Source organism: Lynx rufus, unplaced genomic scaffold (genome assembly GCF_022079265.1).
Source record: "Lynx rufus isolate CCGP_SWC_20201006 ecotype Redwood Valley unplaced genomic scaffold, mLynRuf1.p SCAF_10, whole genome shotgun sequence".
Lineage (NCBI taxonomy): Eukaryota > Metazoa > Chordata > Mammalia > Carnivora > Felidae > Lynx > Lynx rufus.
Window position 1 is genome coordinate 54,622,844 of NW_025814824.1, and position 11,697 is coordinate 54,634,540.

Below are 11,697 nucleotides of genomic sequence, written 5' to 3' on the forward strand. Positions count from 1 at the left end.
GCACCACTGCAGGAAAAGGTATCCCAAATGTTGCCTTTACTAAGTGTCCTCTCAAAACACCCTCCTCACAGGGTGCCTGGGTGGCTCAGTCGGTTAAGCATCCGACTTCAACTCAGGTCACCATCTCACAGCCTGTGAGTTCAAGCCCCGCGTTAGGCTCTGTGCTGACAGCTCGGAGCCTGGAACCTGCTTCAGATTCTTGTCTCCCTCTCTCTTTCTCTGCCCCTCCCCTGCTCATGCATTAAACATTAAAAAAATAAACATTAAATAAACATTAAAAAAAAAAACCGCCCTCACTTCCCATGGCTTATGCAATGAAATTCAAACACTCTGACACAATATCCAGGATCCTCTGTAACTCCATTTTCCTTATTTGCTGTTGCAGAAAACACACCCCAATCACTACATGACTACACTATGGTAAGCAATGTATACAACACAAAAGATGGATCAACCAAGGACTTTGCTGGGAAGACATCTCTTCCACTATGCTACTCACATAAGCTTGAAGCTAAATTAAAATATAAGGTAGTTTTTGATTAAATACCAGTTATTAGTCGCCAATAATTATGATAGAAATTAATTAAGCAAATAGAAAACCAGTATATGCTCAAGGAGGAAAGTGAACTTTCCTAAAAAAAAAAAATAACTCAATTTAACTTCATTATTTCTACTTTATAACAATTGTGACAGTTTTCCTGAATCCCAGTGATAAGCTCAAATGTTCGCCTTTGTTTATGAGCAAACGAATAATGTTTCTTACAATGTGACTTGGTTTCTGCATAAAGGAGAAACTAAGATATGGGGGTTCTAATTCTTATCTATAAATTCCCAGGACTTCAGAGAAGCCAAATAATTGTTAACTATTTAATTTCTGTCAGTCATCATGAAAGACACTGAGTTTCGTCTACCTAGCAAGGTTTATTAGGATGTTAAATAAAAAACATATATTCAACAGTACAATTCTTTAAAAAAAAAATAGTTGCCCATATTAAAGATAAGAATAGGCTTAACTACAGAAAAAAAGTTTTAAAAGCACAATATTTCTCCTCTTTGATCTAAAAATGAATATGAGTAATAGTTTGGGAATTACCATGGGTATTTCTTTAATCCAATATAGAAAGTCTTCCTTACACATTATAAAACATGGATAATTCACTTCGAACTGATGGTACGAATTGATACCTTTCACCTACCCAAAGCCCAATTTTCTACATTGATGACCAAAGAAATATTTAAAGACAGGTTAAAAATAAATCTTTCATTGCTAAAAACTGGGATGGTGCTAAAAGTCCACGGTCTAGCCTTTGCGACGAGAAAATATGCCCACAAAGAATCAAGAAAAACAACCCCCAAACTTAGAAATTCAAAGATATAGGAGCAAAGAGCATATCCCAAGCCTTTCGGTAGTAATGAGGCTGCTGGCACCATGGCAGCTCATTACTTCCAGCTGACTCTTGAGTCAATATGCTGAACAGAAAGGGAAGACGGTAGTGACAACAAACTCACAACAGTAAAGTGCCAGATGGAGAAAGCAGAGGGGACTGCCCCTAACTCTGGACTGTCCTAAAAATACAGAAATAGAAACTTCTCAGGTAGAGTAATGCTTTTCCATGTGGCATGACTGCTCCTTCTATACCTCACTCAGGCCACTACATTTTCATGCTAAAAACCTAGAGTGTATCCCCCATTTTTCTGCAAACTCACATGTACACTGGCAGTATTTATTTTATGAATATTAAGTCATTACATTTAAAACCCAACAGATCCTGATTTTCTCAACCAAGTAGAATTTAAGAATTTAAGCTAAGGGAGATACAATTAGAATCCCATTAATGTTTTCTTCTTTTCTGAATTTTCACAAAGAGGACATATTTACAACCCAGTGTGACACATCAAAGCTTTTTTGACTAGCAAGACAGTGTGAGCTCTTATTGATTGAATTGTTGCATGGACAAATATATATAACTACTTGTAATTATACAATTTATTTATAATTAATATATTAATATATAAGGCTGTATTAATCATAAAAAGAATATTATAAAACTATATATATGTGTGTGTATATATATGCATATATATACATATATATACACATATACATATATACACATATACATATATATATACACATATACATATACATATACATATATATATATATATATCTCCCAGCACATCATTGTTTAAAACCCTGCAATTAAAACACCAGATTAATTGACAATATCATAAATAAATAAATGGAGCAGGACAAACAGTTCAAAACCAGGCACAGATTCAGAGAAAACTCTTGTGAAACATAAATCTGACAAAGGACTTCTATCCAGAGAGTATACATAACTACTACCAATAAGTAAGGCCAACGACCCCATTTTAAACATGGACAAAACACTAAACCAAGAGTTCACATGTAAACATATTTGAATAGACAATCAGCAAATGAAAAAGTGCTCAACATCATTGGTCCTGCAGAAAATACAAATTAAAACCTTAACAAGCTGCTACTAGACACCCACTAGAATGGCTAAATTAAAGACCCTGACCACACTAAGCACTGGCCAGAATGTGTAGCTAGTGGAATGCTAATACACTTCTGGTGGGAATGTGAAATGGTACAGTCTCCTTGGGAAAAGACCAGTCAGTTTCTTGTCACGTTAAACATACTCCTACTTTTGACTCAGCATTTCTACTCCTAGGCATACAAAATGAGAAATAAAAACATATGCTCATGAAAAGATTTACACAAGAATGTGTATAGCAGATTTATTCCTAATACCCTAGACTGGACGTAACTCAAATGTCCATCAGCAGAAGAGTAAACAAACAAATAGTGTTATGTTCTTACCATGGAGTACTACTCAGTTAGAAAAAGGAACAAATCACTAATATACACCAACAACATAGATGAATCTCATAAACATTATGCTGTGTGAAAGAAGCCAGTGCAAATAAGTGCAAAATGTATCACTACATTCATCTGAAGTTCTAGATCAAGCAAAATTAATCCTTGGTGGGGATGGAGGCAGTTGACTGACTGGGAAGGGACATAAGGAAGCTTTCTAGATGATAGACATATTTTATATCTTGATAGGGTTTGGGTTACATTTGTGCATTTCAGTGTCTGTAAATTTTACTTCAAAAAGCTATTTAAAAATTACAGTAATGATGAGGGGAGAGACAAAACAAAAATGACAAAAAAGTGAGATAACTCTTGAAGCTGGTGATGAGTACACTATTCTGTTTGCTTTGTATATGCTTCATTTTTTCTAATATAAAATGTAAAAAAAAAAGTCAGCAGTTTTCTTACATAGAGAATTATATTTACAAAATGAATTATCTGGCCTAATTATGTGCAATACCTAGTAATAGTCACCCATTGTAAAAGAAAACTATGTTTCAAAAAAATGAAATAATTCTTTTTTCCAAAACTTCACATGCCATGTTTTAACTGCAGGGAAAAAAAATCCATAAAATATTAACACAGAAAGAAACATTATACATTAGACTTTACTCTGACATTGAATATCACTTCTCACAGTGCAACATGTACATTCCAGATACTGGTAAAAATCTAACTTTGTAGCATGGATTATTATATTAAAGAAAAGAAAATCATGGGTTAACAATGTTTTAATTACTGTAGATCAACATGGGAAATCATAGAATTAGGAAGGTAGCTATGTTTCTGAAAAGGATTATGATATTAACCAAATCCATTTTTCAAGTTATTTTGGTAATATTTTTGGCATTCATGTCTTCCTCACAGTTTCTAAAATAAACAAACAGATACTTTAATAGTGTAAATATATCAGTCTAATTGAAAGGAATATTTTTGTCCTTACCACATTTTTAGAGATTTTTCTCTACCCCTATCAGAATCAACTGATTGTTTTAAAGCTCCCTCAACATAATTCTTTGTTATTTTTTTCTTTTTCTTATCAATATTTCTCCTACACATGCTACCATATTGATTTCTAGACTCTCAGTTCCTACTGTATTACAATTTTTGTCCTTTCCTTTTATAATGTTTTATTTTTTAGCAGGCTTTGTAGCCTATTATAATTGTTTCTTTGACAGTGACTCCATACAATGCATTCCTTAATTCTAAACAGTACCTATGCACTCACTTAACGACAATTTGCTGTATCCACATTTAACCTGTTTTCAAACAGTTCTTAAATTTCAATTGCATAGGCAAAAAACTTTCATTGTCCCTTATTCTGTATTAAATAATTGTTCAAAGAAGATCATATGTACACATGAACATCTTCACTACACTCTCTCAGAGTTGGTTGGTTAGAAATGATACTCTATATCCAGATGATACATAACCAATCACTGTGTGGTCATTCTGAACCAGCTGCTGAAGTCCATATACTGAATTCAGAGTACGTGTTGACACAGTCCACTGTGGGGCAGAAGTGACTTCCAATCAAGCCCATCTTGTAGAGCCAGCGTAATAACCACACTATCTTTCATAGTATAAATGGGCAGAAAAGGCTAACAAGGGTCCTTTATTCCCTTCAGAACTGAAGCATTTTTAAAGGCACCACCATCCTACTTCCAAAGCAAAAAAACAAAATTATGGTGTCAATTTGTGATAGATAAGTCTTGGGCTGATTCTGTTTAGTTTGTATAATCCTCAAATATGTACCCCTTTTATGGTAAAAAGAGTGGTTATTCAGTTTTCTATCTTTAACTCCTTTGTTGTGAGTGGTGCATGTATAGAGTCACTGATAATCTCAGAATTAGAAAAGATTTGTAAGCTCTCAAGGTCCATTAATAAGAGGCCTTTCCATTTATAACTTCCCCCATGTCTCCCAACATTTATTATTGTGAGAACAAATCTACTTTGTTGTCAATGGGCATATTTGAAGGAATTATCAACTAGGGCAGGGTTCATGCATTTAAATATTTACTCTGGACCTAAATCACATGGCACAGACGCATGAAATTTAAACAAAGTCTTTGGAAATTTCAACGTGTTGACCTAACTGTGCACAGCAAATTCATTGTTTTTTGCCAGCTCCCGAAGGCCCACTCTTACAGTCTATGCACCCAGACTGTGGAGTATTCCAATAAGATCTCCATAAACATATGGCTAGATGCTTACTTCTGATAATTCACTTATTTATCTTGCTGTCTAAATGTTTCTGACGTGGAGGCTTTAATTATTGGGGTACATTTTAGTCACTAGGATACTCACTTTATAGGCAATACTGAAACATTTATGTTTAAGCTAGTTTTTAGCTTAAAAACTAAGGTGACAAAGAGTTAGTATACTAATTAATTTGATAGTTCTTATTCCAGAGATTTCAAAGATACAGGCACCATAATATAAAAATTACACATATGGTTTTTTTTCACATTCTTTTTTTTAAATATAACTTATTGTCAAATTGGTTTCCATACAACACCCAGTGCTCATCTTAACAGGTGCCCTCCTCAATGCCATCACCCACTTTCCCCTCCCTCCCATCCCCGATCAACCCTCAGTTTATTCTCAGTATTTAAGAGTCTCTTATGGTTTGGCTCCCTCCCTCTCTGTAACTTTTTTTCCCTTTCCCCTCCTCCATGGTCTTAAGTTTCTTAGGATCCACATAAGAGTGAAAACATATGGTATCTGTCTTTCTCTGCCTGACTTATTTCACTTAGCATAATACCCTCCAGTTCCATCCACGTTGCTGCACATGGCCAGATTTCATTCTTTCTCATTGCCAAGTAGTATTCCATTGTATATATAAACCACATCTTCTTTATCCATTCAGCAGTTGATGGACATGAAGGCTCTTTCCATAATTTGGCTATTGTTGAAAGTGCTGCTATAAACATTGGGGTACATGTGCCCCTATGCATCAGCACTCCTGTACCCCTTGAAAATTACCCATATGTTGACTGATAATACAAATGAGGAAAATTGATCCTTCTCCTCCAGCTTTATTGTTTTTCTCAATATATCCCCAAGCATAAAAGTCATGTTCTGGTCTGGCTCAAGCTAGCCACAAAAGAAGATCCTGAACACGCCTTCTCTCACAAACATATTAAATCTACAGCCACATATGGAACAATTTCCTCTGAAAAAAAAAAAACAAAAACAAAAAACTAAAAACTGTGTGACTTGTCCATGTCTGAAAAATTGAGAGAAGATCCACTTCAAAGGGAGTAGGAGAGCTTGGGACACAATCCCGCCATAAGCCCCTCTTCCAGTCCAACAACCCACAGTTGAGAGGCAACTGAAAACCCAGAGTTCTTCCCTAAGAAGCTAAGGGTTTGTACCTCACATCAGGAACTCCCAACTTTTAAGACGTGCACCTGAGACATGAGCCCCCCAAACATCTAGCTTTAGAAACCAACAGGGCCTCGAATCCAGGAAACCCACAAGGCCGCTGCTATCCAACAACTGCTCTTAAAGGACTCCAGTGCTTGCACTCACCTGGGCAGGGCCCAGCAGGAAGTGGCTGCTAGGAGGGGCGCCTGGACTTTGCTTGTCTAGGAGCACGGATCTGAGGGGCAGGCATCTGATGTGACACACTTCTGGGGGCCTGCTGGGGTGCTCTCTGGGACAGAGACTAGCAGGCTCCTTCTCCATACTCTCTGCATCGCTCCTCCCGGCAGTCGCCATCTCCTTCTCTTTTAAACCCTAAGTACAAAAGTCATATGGTAATATAAAGCCTTCACTATGAGAATTAACCATCATCTCCCTCTTCTTAGCCGTCTTTCTCCACTCCTAATTCTACACATCAGAGGCAGTGCCTTTTAAACTTGGTTATGTATAGTTCTAAAGATGGTTTTCTTCATGCAAAATGAGGTATATTTACAGCTATTTGCCTAATATCAGATTTAGGTTTTTCTCCATTTCTTTTCTGCTACTTATATGAAGATTTAGATGATTTATATAATCTCAAACTCCCCCCATTTTTTCTTAGTATAATTAATTATTTTTGATTTCTCTACTGAGGAAGATTGTATAAGAGACAGACTTTCTGAGTACCTTAATATATGAACATCTTTAATTTCATACTCACCCATGATCAATAATTTGGCTGGCGTAACTATTCTAAGTTTAAATTTACTTTAACTTAGGACTTTGAAGAATTACTCTATCATCTGCTTGTGGAACTGATGGCATGCCCTAACTAGTGGTATCACATTGCATATACGACTTTCTCTTACAAAAAGCTTTTAGAATCCTCTATGCCTGATTTCCTGAAATTGCTCACAGATGTCTAAGTTCGGGTCTTTTGTCGTGGAAAAGTCTTTCCTATTGCAAGACATGTGTTTCCCTTCAGTTCTGGAAATTTAGTTTAAAAGTTCATTTTGGGGGGAATGTTTTTCACTCCACTTTGTCAGCACTCTCCTGGAAATTTGATCAGTTGAAAACTGAACCTCTTGGACTGATCTCTTCTATTTTCAAGGAGATTTCTTATCTTCAACAATTGCAAGGTTTCTAAAAACTTTATGCTTGCATGCATATTTTTAATTTTGGAGAGTTCTTTTGCTCTCTTTTTCCTTCTCATTACATTTTATTGATATATGGATAGAATACAAATGTATTCTTGAATTTCTGCAGGCTGTTAATTAAAAGGGGGGAGAGGAGGTGAGGTTGTTTATTCAATTCTTCTCTGGATCAGTGTATTTATCTTATCTTTTTCAATACTTCGAACATATTCCTCAAATACCTAATGAATGCTTATAGTCTCTCCAAATTTTAAAGAAAAAGAAAAGTTACTTAGAGTGTTTGTGTTCACAGGCATTTGCTAACAATAGACTCACTTTATTTTTTTTTTATATGAAGTTTATTGACAAATTGGTTTCCATACAACACCCAGTGCTCATCCCAAAAGGTGCCCTCCTCAATACCCATCACCCACCCGCCCCTCCCTCCCACCCCCCATCAACCCTCAGTTTGTTCTCAGTTTTTAACAGTCTCTTATGCTTTGGCTCTCTCCCACTCTAACCTCTTTTTTTTTTTTTTCCTTCCCCTCCCCCATGGGTTCCTGTTAAGTTTCTCAGGATCCACATAAGAGTGAAACCATATGGTATCTGTCTTTCTCTGTATGGCTTATTTCACTTAGCATCACACTCTCCAGTTCCATCCACGTTGCTACAAAAGGCCATATTTCATTTTTTCTCATTGCCACGTAGTATTCCATTGTGTATATAAACCACAATTTCTTTATCCATTCATCAGTTGATGGACATTTAGGCTCTTTCCATACTTTGGCTATTGTTGAGAGTGCTGCTATGAACATTGGGGTACAAGTGCCCCTATGCATCAGTACTCCTGTATCCCTTGGGTAGATTCCTAGCAGTGCTATTGCTGGGTCATAGGGTAGGTCTATTTTTAATTTTCTGAGGAACCTCCACACTGCTTTCCAGAGCGGCTGCACCAATTTGCATTCCCACCAACAGTGCAAGAGGGTTCCCGTTTCTCCACATCCTCTCCAGCATCTATACAATAGACTCACTTTAATGTGAGTGGCCAATAAATGGGCAGCTTGTTGGGGAATCCCTTCTAGGGTGAACGTATATGAGAAGTAGAAGAATGATTTCCAAGGATGTCCATATCCTAAGCTTCAGAACCTGTGAATGTGTTTGGTTACTTGGCAAAGGGGAATTAAGGTTGTAGACTGAAGTTTGCGAATTAGCCTCCATTAACACAAGGAGATTATCCTGGATTATTCTAGTGAACCCAGAGTATTCACAAGGGTCCTTAAAAGTGGAAGAGTGAATTGAAAAAGAAATCCAGAGGATGACAGTATAAAAAGGACTCTGCTGACCGTTGCTGGCTTTAAAGATGGAAAAGGTGCTGGTGGGACAAGGAAAGCGGGCAGCCTCTACAAACTGGAAAAGGTAAGGAAATGTGTTCTCCCCTTAAGCCTCCAGAAAGGAACCCAATTCTGCAGACGTCCTGCAGACGGCCCACTGAGACCCATGTTGGATGTCTAACCTACAAAACTGTAAAATAAATTTGTATCATTTTAAATCACCCTATTTGTGGTAATTTGACACAGCAGCAATTGTAAACTAGTACAGATTTTGGTACTCAGAGTAGGGTGCTACTGTAACAATACCTACATAAACGGAAGGGGCTCTAGAATTGGTTGGGAAGTGGCAGAGGCTGGAAGAATTTTGAGGAGCATGATAGATAAAGCCTAGAGGGACTTAAGCAGACCATTAGTAGAAATATGGGTAATAATGATTCAAAAGGGAGTGAGGAGCATGGTAGAGAAGACAGATATCACTTTGGAGAATCCTTAAATCATAAACAGACCATTGGTAAATATATTATAGACATTAAAGATACTGCTGGTGAAAACTTCGAAGAAAATGAGCTACATGTTATTTGAAACTTTCAGCTCCTTTATTATTTCTTTTCATGAGTAGAGTTTCATCCTCTGAGTGGAATACAATGTATTCCTGAATTTTTGTAGGACATTAAAAGGGATAGGAGGCTAAGGAGATTGTTTGTTTAATTCCGCTTCCTCAAGGGTCACTTTTTCTGTTTATCTTGTTCTTTCCTTACTTTGCAGACTTTCCTCAATTGTCTAGGAAAGAGGATCCTTGTAACAGAGTGGCAGAGAGCTTAGCAGAATTATGTCCCGAAGTTCTGTAAAAGCAGAACTTTTAAGTGATAAATTTAGATATTTAGAGGAGGAGATTTCAAGCCAAGTGTTAAAGGTGTGAATAGGTTTTTTTCTTGCTTTTCATTAGAAAATGTGAGAGCAAAGGGAGAAATGCAGCGAAGAACTGTTTAAAAGGAATCAGAACTTGACACTTTGGTAAACTCTTAGCCTATTCGATTGCAAAAGATGCTGAAATTAAGAGACCACTCCCAGGAAATCCCACCCTAGAGAAACAGTTCAGAGTGTCACTGAATAGTTTCATTGATAACTGAGAAAAATCAGTAGAGAATTCAGACACACCAAATATTAAGCATGCACCTCATAGATCCCCTCAGCCAGCTAAGCAGAAGCTACAACAGACATGGAAATATCCAGGGAGATAGATGTATGAAAGAGAGTCTTTTGCTAGTGAAGTGAATTCTAAGACATACATGAGTGAACAAGGTTCTTGAAAATGTTTGCCAGCAGAGCACTACCTGCTTGGACTGAAAGAGACAGAGAGAAGATAAAATGAAAGAGCTGTTTTAAAAATTATCACTAATAATACAATGCAAATTGTCCTGAAGCCAAATTTATTCATTGACCTGTATCTTCAGATCCAGGTTTAGTATTTTTGTCAAGACTGCTTCATAGAATATATTGTATATTTCCACCACAAGATGAATATTGCCTAATTGTCTCTTTTTTGTTTTTGTTTTTAAGGGTTATTTTTTTAGGGGGGGGAGCAGAGGGAGAGATTCCCAAACAGGTTCCACACTGTCAGCACAGAGCCCGATGCAGGGCTCAAGCCCACAGATAGTAATATCATGACCTAAGCCAAAATCAAGAGCTGGACACTTTACCAATGGAGCCATCCAGTCTCGTTTTTGTACGTGATGTCACTAGCAACTGATGATTGTTGCCTAGATCCACTAATTCATTAGGAGTTGCAAAGTAACTCAGAATACTGACTCTTCCATTTCTTCATTTACTAGCTTTATTGCTTATGGCTGCTGAATATATTTTTCAAAAAGGTAAAATGACTTTCACGCAAATTTAACATAAATATATGTCTAGGATTTTACTCAACTCATTAATTAATGAGAAAAACAGTAAGATATAAAGAGTGGTTCAGCCTCAGTCAGATGGGCCGGAGACACTTCTGGAAGCCACAGCACAGTGGCTGCCCGAGGAGAACCCCAAGTCCAGTTCAAACTTGAATTGTTTGGCGATGGTGGTATTGGAAAAGCTACATTTGTAAAACGTCTTCTGACTGGTGAATTTGAAAAGAAATATGAAGCCACCTTGGGTGCTGAAGTCCACTCCCTTGTGTTCCATACCAACAGAAGACCTGATAAGATCAATGTATGGGATAGGGCTGGTTCGGAGAAATTTGGTGGGCTGAAAGATATAGGACATCCAAGCCCGGCGTGCCATTATAACATTTGGTGTAATACCACGGGTTACTTATAAGAATGTGCCTAACTGGCACAGAGATCTGGTATGAGTATCTGAAAACATCCACACTGTGCTGTGTAGCAACAAAGTGGGTGTTCAGGACAGGAAAGCTAAGGCAAAAATCTATCGTCTTCCGCTGAAAGAAGAACCTTCGGTACTATGACATTTCTGCCAAAAGTAACTACAACTTTGAAAAGCCCTTCCTGTGGCTTGCCAGAAAACTAATTGGAGACCCTGACTTGAAGTTTGTCACCATGCTTGCTCTTGCCCCACCGGAGGTTGTCATGGACCCAGCTCTGGCAGCACAGTATGAACGAGATCTAGAGGTTGCTCAGACAACTGCTGTCTCAGCTGAGGAGGAGAATCTGTGAGAAAGTGCAGCATCTAGTTCTAGAGGCAACTGTCCTGTGATGTCAGTGGCACAGCGTGTTTGCCACTTTATTACATAGCTGAGCAGAACAGGTGCTTAATCTCTGGGATCCCGAAGGAGATGAATAGGCTTCAGAGTGAATGCGACAGCTTAAAAAATACCTTCAGTTGTTGGACTTGTGTATTTTAGCTGTTTTGGAACACAGTTGTTTCCTCCCTGAGTTGCAAATAGAAGACTGTTACAGTCACATCACAGAAAAAG

At 37.5% G+C, this 11,697-nt stretch overlaps 1 pseudogene; it reads left to right on the plus strand.

The window, feature by feature from the left end:
• The first annotated feature begins 8,800 nt into the window (after positions 1–8,800).
• Positions 8,801–11,437, plus strand: LOC124524377 (GTP-binding nuclear protein Ran-like; annotated as a pseudogene).
• Positions 11,438–11,697: the final 260 nt, after the last annotated feature.